The following is a 15,000-nucleotide window of genomic DNA, read 5'->3' as shown; positions in this document are numbered from 1 at the left end:
AGGCGAGTTGCCGTCGTAAAATTTCAGGAAAATCGGAAAATCTCGAGAAAATTATATGAACACTTAACCATTCATATACCATTTTATTCATAATTTTATTCTGCATCTTTCGTACGAACAAAGTTTTTTCGTATCTTTTACGGTTTTCATGTTATAGAGCAATATGTGTAGATGTTAACTTGTCAAAATGCAAAGTGCGGCTAGGTTGGAGCAATACTCCTCACGATTCGATATTTCTGTAAAGAAAACATATAAAGTATTATACATCGTTAGAAAGGTCTCAAAATTCTTAGTTTTTTTCCCATATATCGCAACTTCGAATTCCGAACGGTGTGGCCTACAGGCGAGTTGCCGTCGTAAAATTTCAGGAAAATCGGAAAATCTCGAGAAAATTATATGAACACACTTAACCATTCATATACCATTTTATTCATAATTTTATTCTGCATCTTTCGTACGAACAAAGTTTTTTCGTATCTCTTTACGGTTTTCATGTTATAGAGCAATATGTGTAGATGTTAACTTGTCAAAATGCAAAGTGCGGCTAGGTTGGAGCAATACTCCTCACGATTCGATATTTCTGTAAAGAAAACATATAAAGTATTATACATCGTTAGAAAGGTCTCAAAATTCTTAGTTTTTTTCCCATATATCGCAACTTCGAATTCCAAACGGTGTGGCCTACAGGCGAGTTGCCGTCGTAAAATTTCAGGAAAATCGGAAAATCTCGAGAAAATTATATGAACACACTTAACCATTCATATACCATTTTATTCATAATTTTATTCTGCATCTTTCGTACGAACAAAGTTTTTTCGTATCTTTTACGGTTTTCATGTTATAGAGCAATATGTGTAGATGTTAACTTGTCAAAATGCAAAGTGCGGCTAGGTTGGAGCAATACTCCTCACGATTCGATATTTCTGTAAAGAAAACATATAAAGTATTATACATCGTTAGAAAGGTCTCAAAATTCTTAGTTTTTTTCCCATATATCGCAACTTCGAATTCCAAACGGTGTGGCCTACAGGCGAGTTGCCGTCGTAAAATTTCAGGAAAATCGGAAAATCTCGAGAAAATTATATGAACACACTTAACCATTCATATACCATTTTATTCATAATTTTATTCTGCATCTTTCGTACGAACAAAGTTTTTTCGTATCTTTTACGGTTTTCATGTTATAGAGCAATATGTGTAGATGTTAACTTGTCAAAATGCAAAGTGCGGCTAGGTTGGAGCAATACTCCTCACGATTCGATATTTCTGTAAAGAAAACATATAAAGTATTATACATCGTTAGAAAGGTCTCAAAATTCTTAGTTTTTTTCCCATATATCGCAACTTCGAATTCCGAACGGTGTGGCCTACAGGCGAGTTGCCGTCGTAAAATTTCAGGAAAATCGGAAAATCTCGAGAAAATTATATGAACACACTTAACCATTCATATACCATTTTATTCATAATTTTATTCTGCATCTTTCGTACGAACAAAGTTTTTTCGTATCTTTTACGGTTTAAGAGAAAATCGAGGAAAACTGGTTTGAACATTTATTGTAAAATTAGAAAATTTAAACAAATAATTATAAAAAATAATATAACTATATATAAATTCGTTTTATATTCATTGAGATCTATAAAAATCAATAAATACATAATTTTATACAAAAGTTTAAAAAAACCCAAAAAACACCTAAAAACTCAATAATTAACTATAATTCATATTGTCCATATATATAAAACTGTTTGAACATCTAACAAAATTTTCGACAAAAATTTTTCTATCATAAGGGTTCGCAGTTCGAAATTTTCCCAGACTTTTGTCTTGACGATTCACACCGTAAGCGCGAGCAGGCCCTCGCCGCAGGTCAAATGCACGTCGCTTGGGACTCAGTCTAATACTTACGCTGTGGCCGCGCGCCTTATATAGGGGGATAGGTCGTGTCGAGTGCGATGCGAGCAAGCTTAGGCTAAAGTACGCTGTGTTGTTCAGGCAGGTTCGAATATTATTCCCCGGTGTATTTTATACATTATATTCGATACTTTTAGTCTATCAACTATATAGCGGCGTTACTTTAAATAATGTCGTAGACCGTGTCTGGAATTATATACGCCGTATATGTTCGGATGTCGGTTTACGGCCGGGTTCTGGACCTTATTTATAAGTGTTCAACCATACTGTACAGCATATCCGCGGGCATGTGTCGTTGACGCAAAGACTCTTATGCGGAAAATCAAATATACAAATGCTATCAACTCAATACTCTCCGAGCGAGAATAAAAGTGAGTTATAACGATGAATTCTTATGAATTCGCCCCGACGTTTTCAATCTAACGAAGGGTAAAGAGACTGTTTGAAATTAACTGGGTCTGCGGACCGCAAATTTCATGTACGGACCGCCGTTTCGACGGTTGTTAAAGGTCTAGCCTCTGTGTTAAGCGCAGAATATATAAAATATCTAGTCGCGATGTAAACTGTTCGTTATGTTCAGGGAATATCGTACGGCTCAGATATATATATATGTAAGAAAATTCGTTGTTTAGAAATATTCATCGAACTTTTCTATACAAAGTGTGGTCTCTCGGGTGACGCCGAGGGACATTTACGCACTATGCTATTATATATATATAGCACCCTGGTTGATCCTGCCAGTAGTATATGCTTGTCTCAAAGATTAAGCCATGCATGTCTCAGTGCAAGCCACATTAAGGTGAAACCGCGAATGGCTCATTACATCAGTTATGGTTCCTTAGATCGTACCCACATTACTTGGATAACTGTGGTAATTCTAGAGCTAATACATGCAAATAGAGTTCCGACCAGAGATGGAAGGAATGCTTTTATTAGATCAAAACCAATCGGTGGCGGGCTTGCCTTGCTCACCGTTTGACTTGGTGACTCTGAATAACTTTGTGCTGATCGCACGGTCTAGTACCGGCGACGCATCTTTCAAATGTCTGCCTTATCAACTGTCGATGGTAGTTTCTGCGACTACCATGGTTGTTACGGGTAACGGGGAATCAGGGTTCGATTCCGGAGAGGGAGCCTGAGAAACGGCTACCACATCCAAGGAAGGCAGCAGGCGCGCAAATTACCCACTCCCGGCACGGGGAGGTAGTGACGAAAAATAACGATACGGGACTCATCCGAGGCCCCGTAATCGGAATGAGTACACTTTAAATCCTTTAACGAGGATCTATTAGAGGGCCAGTCTGGTGCCAGCAGCCGCGGTAATTCCAGCTCTAATAGCGTATATTAAAGTTGTTGCGGTTAAAAAGCTCGTAGTTGAATCTGTGTCCCACACTGTCGGTTCACCGCTCGCGGTGTTCAACTGGCATGTCTGTGGGACGTCCTACCGGTGGGCTTAGCCCGTCAAAAGGCGGCCCAACTCAAAATCCTACCACGGTGCTCTTCACCGAGTGTCGAGGTGGGCCGGTACGTTTACTTTGAACAAATTAGAGTGCTTAAAGCAGGCTCATTCGCCTGAATATTGTGTGCATGGAATAATGGAATAGGACCTCGGTTCTATTTTGTTGGTTTTCGGAATTCCGAGGTAATGATTAATAGGGACAACTGGGGGCATTCGTATTGCGACGTTAGAGGTGAAATTCTTGGATCGTCGCAAGACGGACAGAAGCGAAAGCATTTGCCAAATGTGTTTTCATCAATCAAGAACGAAAGTTAGAGGTTCGAAGGCGATCAGATACCGCCCTAGTTCTAACCATAAACGATGCCAGCTAGCGATCCGCCGAAGTTCCTCCGATGACTCGGCGGGCAGCTTCCGGGAAACCAAAGCTTTTGGGTTCCGGGGGAAGTATGGTTGCAAAGCTGAAACTTAAAGGAATTGACGGAAGGGCACTACAAGGAGTGGAGCCTGCGGCTTAATTTGACTCAACACGGGAAACCTCACCAGGTCCGGACACCGGAAGGATTGACAGATTGAGAGCTCTTTCTTGATTCGGTGGGTGGTGGTGCATGGCCGTTCTTAGTTGGTGGAGCGATTTGTCTGGTTAATTCTGATAACGAACGAGACTCTAGCCTGCTAAATAGGCGTACTTTCCGGTATCGCAAAGACCCTCCGCTTCGGCTTCGGTCGTTGTTGGTTGTGGTTCTTACTACCGGCGTACAAATATATCTTCTTAGAGGGACAGGTGGCATTTAGTCGCACGAAATTGAGCAATAACAGGTCTGTGATGCCCTTAGATGTTCTGGGCCGCACGCGCGCTACACTGAAGAGATCAGCAGGTTTTCCTTGGCCGAAAGGTCCGGGTAATCCGTTGAAGCCTCTTCGTGCTAGGGATTGGGGCTTGCAATTCTTCCCCATGAACGAGGAATTCCTAGTAAGCGCGAGTCATAAGCTTGCGTTGATTACGTCCCTGCCCTTTGTACACACCGCCCGTCGCTACTACCGATTGAATTATTTAGTGAGGTCTTCGGACCGGTGCGCGGCAGCGTTTCGACATTGCCGATGTTGCTGGGAAGATGACCAAACTTGATTATTTAGAGGAAGTAAAAGTCGTAACAAGGTTTCCGTAGGTGAACCTGCGGAAGGATCATTAACGTACATTTACTATTTAGTGAATGAAACGTGTGCGATATGTCGTATAACCTACGACGTATAAAATCTTAAAGCGTCTCGCAACGATGGATCATTCGTTTCATTAACGTTTGACCGGAGCTAGTCGCAAAATATTGCGCAGTGTGCAAAAGCAGCGTGACGCGGTTTACAACCGCTTAGCGCTCTTATGCATTGTGTGAGAGCACTGCCATGTATATCTGCTCGGTATCGCCAGATGCCTGAGCGAATGACGAAGTTCGTTGTGAAAACGGCGTTCTTTTTGAATATTATACTTTAAACGCATAGCTCAATCAATTCTTTGGGCGCTAGATGAAAGTCTAGTGTTTCAAAGTCGATTGTAGTAAACGCTTGCGTTAGTATTCTATATACTCTGCACATTTTATTCAAATTGTGCGAATTTGAACATTCGCTTCATTGCGTTGTTTTAAGAAAATGAAAGATCAGCGAAAGCAGATTTTTCAATCTCACACACAATGAAATTCGGTCGAGCGGCCGGTGGTGCGAAGCTACCATCCGTGGGATTATGCCTGAACGCCTCTAAGGCCGTATCCTTTCTAGACAAAGTAAGCAACGATATCTCTAGGAGTCTCGTGAGTCGAAAGGCTCAATACAATGTGATTTATTAGGTATTCGGCACACGCCGTTTATCGCACGAGCCATTTTTAGCCGAATGAGGCGCTGGACAGTGGCGGTATCCATCCGTTATATCTGTCCTGCCTATAGCGGTCGATCATGGGTCACTAGTTCGATGTCGAGACTCGGAATCGTTTGTAAACGACTTAGGTACCTGGCGGGGTGTTGTACTCGGTAGAGCAGTTACCACGCTGCGATCTGTTGAGACTCAGCCCTTGGCTTGGGGATTCGTCATGTTGGCTTGACGTCACCCCACGCTATTAGAGCATAAGCCTTAAGCCTTACGTTGTAGCCGGTTACAGTATGCCACAATCATTTCGACTTTGCCGTCGAAAAATTGTGCATATTGTAACACACACGGCACTTCTTTGGTACCTCTAGCTATTTTACATAAAACTCGCTTCTATGGAAATATTTGATATATTCATTATTTCTTAAAGACAAGCTAAATTGTTTTCAATATGCTTTATAATTGGCGAGGAAATTGTAATTTTAAAGAGAAACATTTGGTATTTCTTATTTAGAATATATGATTATATATTTTATATATTTTTTTCCTTATAAGGGAGAATGTTTTTCGCCAAGTTCTCTAGAAATGCGTACAAGTTACCAATTATATAAAATGCATACAAGTTACATATCAAATCAAATGCGTACAAGTTTCCAGTCAAACAAAGTACGTGTAAGTTGTCAATAATGCATAATGCGTACAAGTTGCCAATGTGCAAAATGCGTGCAAGTTGTCAATTTGCAGAATGCGTGCAAGTTGTCAATTTGCAAAATACGTGCAAGTTGCTATTTTTATTTAATTTTTGTAATATACTCTAAATAAGTAGTAACTTTCAACCCATGAATATTTCGAATCTTTTATAACAAAATATTCAGTATATTTATATCTTTTATAACAAAATATGCAGTATTTATATATATATATATATTATTTCATTTTACATAAACTATTTTCTCATCTCTATCAAAGATTTTAACAGTTTATACCGAGAGTATGTACTATTTATAATTTGACTTAACATCGGTAAAATACTAGGGCAAAAAGTCAACGATACGTGGTGTTCCCAAGCGGTCTCCCATCTAAGTACTACCCACGCCCGATGTTGCTTGACTTCGGTGATCGGACGAGAACCGGTATATTCAACATGGTATGATCGTTGACGACAAGTAAAACTATACAATCATATGTATACATAAGGTTATAAATGAAATTTCAGTAATAATTTAATATATATCTGCAATGTTACCATAGGGATAACTGACTTGTAACGCGAAGCAACCGAAAAGTTACCATAGGGATAACTGACTTAAAACGCGAAGCAACTGAAAAGTTGCCATAGGGATAACTGACTTGAAACGCGAAGCAACTGAAAAGTTGCCATAGGGATAACTGACTTGAAATTTTGTTCTTAGCCACGTAATTTAAAAAATCTCGAGAAAATTATATGAACACAATTAACCATTTATATACCATTTTATTCGTTATTTTATTCTGCATCTTTCGTACGAACAAAGTTTTTTCGTATCTTTTACGGTTTTCATGTTATAGAGCAATATGTGTAGATGTTAACTTGTCAAAATGCAAAGTGCGGCTAGGTTGGAGCAATACTCCTCACGATTCGATATTTCTGTAAAGAAAACATATAAAGTATTATACATCGTTAGAAAGGTCTCAAAATTCTTAGTTTTTTTCCCATATATCGCAACTTCGAATTCCAAACGGTGTGGCCTACAGGCGAGTTGCCGTCGTAAAATTTCAGGAAAATCGGAAAATCTCGAGAAAATTATATGAACACACTTAACCATTCATATACCATTTTATTCATAATTTTATTCTGCATCTTTCGTACGAACAAAGTTTTTTCGTATCTTTTACGGTTTTCATGTTATAGAGCAATATGTGTAGATGTTAACTTGTCAAAATGCAAAGTGCGGCTAGGTTGGAGCAATACTCCTCACGATTCGATATTTCTGTAAAGAAAACATATAAAGTATTATACATCGTTAGAAAGGTCTCAAAATTCTTAGTTTTTTTCCCATATATCGCAACTTCGAATTCCAAACGGTGTGGCCTACAGGCGAGTTGCCGTCGTAAAATTTCAGGAAAATCGGAAAATCTCGAGAAAATTATATGAACACACTTAACCATTCATATACCATTTTATTCATAATTTTATTCTGCATCTTTCGTACGAACAAAGTTTTTTCGTATCTTTTACGGTTTTCATGTTATAGAGCAATATGTGTAGATGTTAACTTGTCAAAATGCAAAGTGCGGCTAGGTTGGAGCAATACTCCTCACGATTCGATATTTCTGTAAAGAAAACATATAAAGTATTATACATCGTTAGAAAGGTCTCAAAATTCTTAGTTTTTTTCCCATATATCGCAACTTCGAATTCCGAACGGTGTGGCCTACAGGCGAGTTGCCGTCGTAAAATTTCAGGAAAATCGGAAAATCTCGAGAAAATTATATGAACACACTTAACCATTCATATACCATTTTATTCATAATTTTATTCTGCATCTTTCGTACGAACAAAGTTTTTTCGTATCTTTTACGGTTTTCATGTTATAGAGCAATATGTGTAGATGTTAACTTGTCAAAATGCAAAGTGCGGCTAGGTTGGAGCAATACTCCTCACGATTCGATATTTCTGTAAAGAAAACATATAAAGTATTATACATCGTTAGAAAGGTCTCAAAATTCTTAGTTTTTTTCCCATATATCGCAACTTCGAATTCCAAACGGTGTGGCCTACAGGCGAGTTGCCGTCGTAAAATTTCAGGAAAATCGGAAAATCTCGAGAAAATTATATGAACACACTTAACCATTCATATACCATTTTATTCATAATTTTATTCTGCATCTTTCGTACGAACAAAGTTTTTTCGTATCTTTTACGGTTTTCATGTTATAGAGCAATATGTGTAGATGTTAACTTGTCAAAATGCAAAGTGCGGCTAGGTTGGAGCAATACTCCTCACGATTCGATATTTCTGTAAAGAAAACATATAAAGTATTATACATCGTTAGAAAGGTCTCAAAATTCTTAGTTTTTTTCCCATATATCGCAACTTCGAATTCCAAACGGTGTGGCCTACAGGCGAGTTGCCGTCGTAAAATTTCAGGAAAATCGGAAAATCTCGAGAAAATTATATGAACACACTTAACCATTCATATACCATTTTATTCATAATTTTATTCTGCATCTTTCGTACGAACAAAGTTTTTTCGTATCTTTTACGGTTTTCATGTTATAGAGCAATATGTGTAGATGTTAACTTGTCAAAATGCAAAGTGCGGCTAGGTTGGAGCAATACTCCTCACGATTCGATATTTCTGTAAAGAAAACATATAAAGTATTATACATCGTTAGAAAGGTCTCAAAATTCTTAGTTTTTTTCCCATATATCGCAACTTCGAATTCCGAACGGTGTGGCCTACAGGCGAGTTGCCGTCGTAAAATTTCAGGAAAATCGGAAAATCTCGAGAAAATTATATGAACACACTTAACCATTCATATACCATTTTATTCATAATTTTATTCTGCATCTTTCGTACGAACAAAGTTTTTTCGTATCTTTTACGGTTTTCATGTTATAGAGCAATATGTGTAGATGTTAACTTGTCAAAATGCAAAGTGCGGCTAGGTTGGAGCAATACTCCTCACGATTCGATATTTCTGTAAAGAAAACATATAAAGTATTATACATCGTTAGAAAGGTCTCAAAATTCTTAGTTTTTTTCCCATATATCGCAACTTCGAATTCCGAACGGTGTGGCCTACAGGCGAGTTGCCGTCGTAAAATTTCAGGAAAATCGGAAAATCTCGAGAAAATTATATGAACACACTTAACCATTCATATACCATTTTATTCATAATTTTATTCTGCATCTTTCGTACGAACAAAGTTTTTTCGTATCTTTTACGGTTTTCATGTTATAGAGCAATATGTGTAGATGTTAACTTGTCAAAATGCAAAGTGCGGCTAGGTTGGAGCAATACTCCTCACGATTCGATATTTCTGTAAAGAAAACATATAAAGTATTATACATCGTTAGAAAGGTCTCAAAATTCTTAGTTTTTTTCCCATATATCGCAACTTCGAATTCCAAACGGTGTGGCCTACAGGCGAGTTGCCGTCGTAAAATTTCAGGAAAATCGGAAAATCTCGAGAAAATTATATGAACACACTTAACCATTCATATACCATTTTATTCATAATTTTATTCTGCATCTTTCGTACGAACAAAGTTTTTTCGTATCTTTTACGGTTTTCATGTTATAGAGCAATATGTGTAGATGTTAACTTGTCAAAATGCAAAGTGCGGCTAGGTTGGAGCAATACTCCTCACGATTCGATATTTCTGTAAAGAAAACATATAAAGTATTATACATCGTTAGAAAGGTCTCAAAATTCTTAGTTTTTTTCCCATATATCGCAACTTCGAATTCCGAACGGTGTGGCCTACAGGCGAGTTGCCGTCGTAAAATTTCAGGAAAATCGAAAATCTCGAGAAAATTATATGAACACACTTAACCATTCATATACCATTTTATTCATAATTTTATTCTGCATCTTTCGTACGAACAAAGTTTTTTCGTATCTTTTACGGTTTTCATGTTATAGAGCAATATGTGTAGATGTTAACTTGTCAAAATGCAAAGTGCGGCTAGGTTGGAGCAATACTCCTCACGATTCGATATTTCTGTAAAGAAAACATATAAAGTATTATACATCGTTAGAAAGGTCTCAAAATTCTTAGTTTTTTTCCCATATATCGCAACTTCGAATTCCAAACGGTGTGGCCTACAGGCGAGTTGCCGTCGTAAAATTTCAGGAAAATCGGAAAATCTCGAGAAAATTATATGAACACACTTAACCATTCATATACCATTTTATTCATAATTTTATTCTGCATCTTTCGTACGAACAAAGTTTTTTCGTATCTTTTACGGTTTTCATGTTATAGAGCAATATGTGTAGATGTTAACTTGTCAAAATGCAAAGTGCGGCTAGGTTGGAGCAATACTCCTCACGATTCGATATTTCTGTAAAGAAAACATATAAAGTATTATACATCGTTAGAAAGGTCTCAAAATTCTTAGTTTTTTTCCCATATATCGCAACTTCGAATTCCAAACGGTGTGGCCTACAGGCGAGTTGCCGTCGTAAAATTTCAGGAAAATCGGAAAATCTCGAGAAAATTATATGAACACACTTAACCATTCATATACCATTTTATTCATAATTTTATTCTGCATCTTTCGTACGAACAAAGTTTTTTCGTATCTTTTACGGTTTTCATGTTATAGAGCAATATGTGTAGATGTTAACTTGTCAAAATGCAAAGTGCGGCTAGGTTGGAGCAATACTCCTCACGATTCGATATTTCTGTAAAGAAAACATATAAAGTATTATACATCGTTAGAAAGGTCTCAAAATTCTTAGTTTTTTTCCCATATATCGCAACTTCGAATTCCAAACGGTGTGGCCTACAGGCGAGTTGCCGTCGTAAAATTTCAGGAAAATCGGAAAATCTCGAGAAAATTATATGAACACACTTAACCATTCATATACCATTTTATTCATAATTTTATTCTGCATCTTTCGTACGAACAAAGTTTTTTCGTATCTTTTACGGTTTTCATGTTATAGAGCAATATGTGTAGATGTTAACTTGTCAAAATGCAAAGTGCGGCTAGGTTGGAGCAATACTCCTCACGATTCGATATTTCTGTAAAGAAAACATATAAAGTATTATACATCGTTAGAAAGGTCTCAAAATTCTTAGTTTTTTTCCCATATATCGCAACTTCGAATTCCGAACGGTGTGGCCTACAGGCGAGTTGCCGTCGTAAAATTTCAGGAAAATCGGAAAATCTCGAGAAAATTATATGAACACACTTAACCATTCATATACCATTTTATTCATAATTTTATTCTGCATCTTTCGTACGAACAAAGTTTTTTCGTATCTTTTACGGTTTTCATGTTATAGAGCAATATGTGTAGATGTTAACTTGTCAAAATGCAAAGTGCGGCTAGGTTGGAGCAATACTCCTCACGATTCGATATTTCTGTAAAGAAAACATATAAAGTATTATACATCGTTAGAAAGGTCTCAAAATTCTTAGTTTTTTTCCCATATATCGCAACTTCGAATTCCAAACGGTGTGGCCTACAGGCGAGTTGCCGTCGTAAAATTTCAGGAAAATCGGAAAATCTCGAGAAAATTATATGAACACACTTAACCATTCATATACCATTTTATTCATAATTTTATTCTGCATCTTTCGTACGAACAAAGTTTTTTCGTATCTTTTACGGTTTTCATGTTATAGAGCAATATGTGTAGATGTTAACTTGTCAAAATGCAAAGTGCGGCTAGGTTGGAGCAATACTCCTCACGATTCGATATTTCTGTAAAGAAAACATATAAAGTATTATACATCGTTAGAAAGGTCTCAAAATTCTTAGTTTTTTTCCCATATATCGCAACTTCGAATTCCAAACGGTGTGGCCTACAGGCGAGTTGCCGTCGTAAAATTTCAGGAAAATCGGAAAATCTCGAGAAAATTATATGAACACACTTAACCATTCATATACCATTTTATTCATAATTTTATTCTGCATCTTTCGTACGAACAAAGTTTTTTCGTATCTTTTACGGTTTTCATGTTATAGAGCAATATGTGTAGATGTTAACTTGTCAAAATGCAAAGTGCGGCTAGGTTGGAGCAATACTCCTCACGATTCGATATTTCTGTAAAGAAAACATATAAAGTATTATACATCGTTAGAAAGGTCTCAAAATTCTTAGTTTTTTTCCCATATATCGCAACTTCGAATTCCAAACGGTGTGGCCTACAGGCGAGTTGCCGTCGTAAAATTTCAGGAAAATCGGAAAATCTCGAGAAAATTATATGAACACACTTAACCATTCATATACCATTTTATTCATAATTTTATTCTGCATCTTTCGTACGAACAAAGTTTTTTCGTATCTTTTACGGTTTTCATGTTATAGAGCAATATGTGTAGATGTTAACTTGTCAAAATGCAAAGTGCGGCTAGGTTGGAGCAATACTCCTCACGATTCGATATTTCTGTAAAGAAAACATATAAAGTATTATACATCGTTAGAAAGGTCTCAAAATTCTTAGTTTTTTTCCCATATATCGCAACTTCGAATTCCGAACGGTGTGGCCTACAGGCGAGTTGCCGTCGTAAAATTTCAGGAAAATCGGAAAATCTCGAGAAAATTATATGAACACACTTAACCATTCATATACCATTTTATTCATAATTTTATTCTGCATCTTTCGTACGAACAAAGTTTTTTCGTATCTTTTACGGTTTTCATGTTATAGAGCAATATGTGTAGATGTTAACTTGTCAAAATGCAAAGTGCGGCTAGGTTGGAGCAATACTCCTCACGATTCGATATTTCTGTAAAGAAAACATATAAAGTATTATACATCGTTAGAAAGGTCTCAAAATTCTTAGTTTTTTTCCCATATATCGCAACTTCGAATTCCAAACGGTGTGGCCTACAGGCGAGTTGCCGTCGTAAAATTTCAGGAAAATCGGAAAATCTCGAGAAAATTATATGAACACACTTAACCATTCATATACCATTTTATTCATAATTTTATTCTGCATCTTTCGTACGAACAAAGTTTTTTCGTATCTTTTACGGTTTTCATGTTATAGAGCAATATGTGTAGATGTTAACTTGTCAAAATGCAAAGTGCGGCTAGGTTGGAGCAATACTCCTCACGATTCGATATTTCTGTAAAGAAAACATATAAAGTATTATACATCGTTAGAAAGGTCTCAAAATTCTTAGTTTTTTTCCCATATATCGCAACTTCGAATTCCGAACGGTGTGGCCTACAGGCGAGTTGCCGTCGTAAAATTTCAGGAAAATCGGAAAATCTCGAGAAAATTATATGAACACACTTAACCATTCATATACCATTTTATTCATAATTTTATTCTGCATCTTTCGTACGAACAAAGTTTTTTCGTATCTTTTACGGTTTTCATGTTATAGAGCAATATGTGTAGATGTTAACTTGTCAAAATGCAAAGTGCGGCTAGGTTGGAGCAATACTCCTCACGATTCGATATTTCTGTAAAGAAAACATATAAAGTATTATACATCGTTAGAAAGGTCTCAAAATTCTTAGTTTTTTTCCCATATATCGCAACTTCGAATTCCAAACGGTGTGGCCTACAGGCGAGTTGCCGTCGTAAAATTTCAGGAAAATCGGAAAATCTCGAGAAAATTATATGAACACACTTAACCATTCATATACCATTTTATTCATAATTTTATTCTGCATCTTTCGTACGAACAAAGTTTTTTCGTATCTTTTACGGTTTTCATGTTATAGAGCAATATGTGTAGATGTTAACTTGTCAAAATGCAAAGTGCGGCTAGGTTGGAGCAATACTCCTCACGATTCGATATTTCTGTAAAGAAAACATATAAAGTATTATACATCGTTAGAAAGGTCTCAAAATTCTTAGTTTTTTTCCCATATATCGCAACTTCGAATTCCAAACGGTGTGGCCTACAGGCGAGTTGCCGTCGTAAAATTTCAGGAAAATCGGAAAATCTCGAGAAAATTATATGAACACACTTAACCATTCATATACCATTTTATTCATAATTTTATTCTGCATCTTTCGTACGAACAAAGTTTTTTCGTATCTTTTACGGTTTTCATGTTATAGAGCAATATGTGTAGATGTTAACTTGTCAAAATGCAAAGTGCGGCTAGGTTGGAGCAATACTCCTCACGATTCGATATTTCTGTAAAGAAAACATATAAAGTATTATACATCGTTAGAAAGGTCTCAAAATTCTTAGTTTTTTTCCCATATATCGCAACTTCGAATTCCAAACGGTGTGGCCTACAGGCGAGTTGCCGTCGTAAAATTTCAGGAAAATCGGAAAATCTCGAGAAAATTATATGAACACACTTAACCATTCATATACCATTTTATTCATAATTTTATTCTGCATCTTTCGTACGAACAAAGTTTTTTCGTATCTTTTACGGTTTTCATGTTATAGAGCAATATGTGTAGATGTTAACTTGTCAAAATGCAAAGTGCGGCTAGGTTGGAGCAATACTCCTCACGATTCGATATTTCTGTAAAGAAAACATATAAAGTATTATACATCGTTAGAAAGGTCTCAAAATTCTTAGTTTTTTTCCCATATATCGCAACTTCGAATTCCGAACGGTGTGGCCTACAGGCGAGTTGCCGTCGTAAAATTTCAGGAAAATCGGAAAATCTCGAGAAAATTATATGAACACACTTAACCATTCATATACCATTTTATTCATAATTTTATTCTGCATCTTTCGTACGAACAAAGTTTTTTCGTATCTTTTACGGTTTTCATGTTATAGAGCAATATGTGTAGATGTTAACTTGTCAAAATGCAAAGTGCGGCTAGGTTGGAGCAATACTCCTCACGATTCGATATTTCTGTAAAGAAAAACATATAAAGTATTATACATCGTTAGAAAGGTCTAAAATTCTTAGTTTTTTTCCCATATATCGCAACTTCGAATTCCGAAACGGTGTGGCCTACAGGCGAGTTGCCGTCACGTAAAATTCAGGAGGAAATCGGAAAATCTCGAGAAAATTATATGAACACAATAACCATCATATACCATTTTATCATAATTTTATTCTGAATATTTCGTACGAACAAAGTTTTTTTCGTATCTTTTACGGTTTTTTATGT

The 15,000-nt window shown here is 36.5% G+C and overlaps 2 non-coding genes across 2 annotated transcripts; one reads left to right on the top strand and one right to left on the bottom strand.

The window, feature by feature from the left end:
• Positions 1-2,633: 2,633 nt before the first annotated feature.
• LOC113374181 lies at positions 2,634-4,560 on the top strand. Its single transcript, XR_003366962.1, has one exon. It is a non-coding gene; the product is annotated as a small subunit ribosomal RNA (ribosomal RNA).
• Positions 4,561-6,265: 1,705 nt separating this feature from the next.
• LOC113374179 lies at positions 6,266-6,384 on the bottom strand. Its single transcript, XR_003366960.1, has one exon. It is a non-coding gene; the product is annotated as a 5S ribosomal RNA (ribosomal RNA).
• Between the last annotated feature and the right edge of the window lie 8,616 nt (positions 6,385-15,000).

This window comes from Ctenocephalides felis, unplaced genomic scaffold, assembly GCF_003426905.1.
Source record: "Ctenocephalides felis isolate EL2017-DRISC unplaced genomic scaffold, ASM342690v1 CF-g0.4_SCAFFOLD_01611, whole genome shotgun sequence".
NCBI lineage: Eukaryota > Metazoa > Arthropoda > Insecta > Siphonaptera > Pulicidae > Ctenocephalides > Ctenocephalides felis.
The sequence above is the reverse complement of the archived record's forward strand: the minus strand, read 5'-3'. Positions and strand labels throughout refer to the sequence as shown.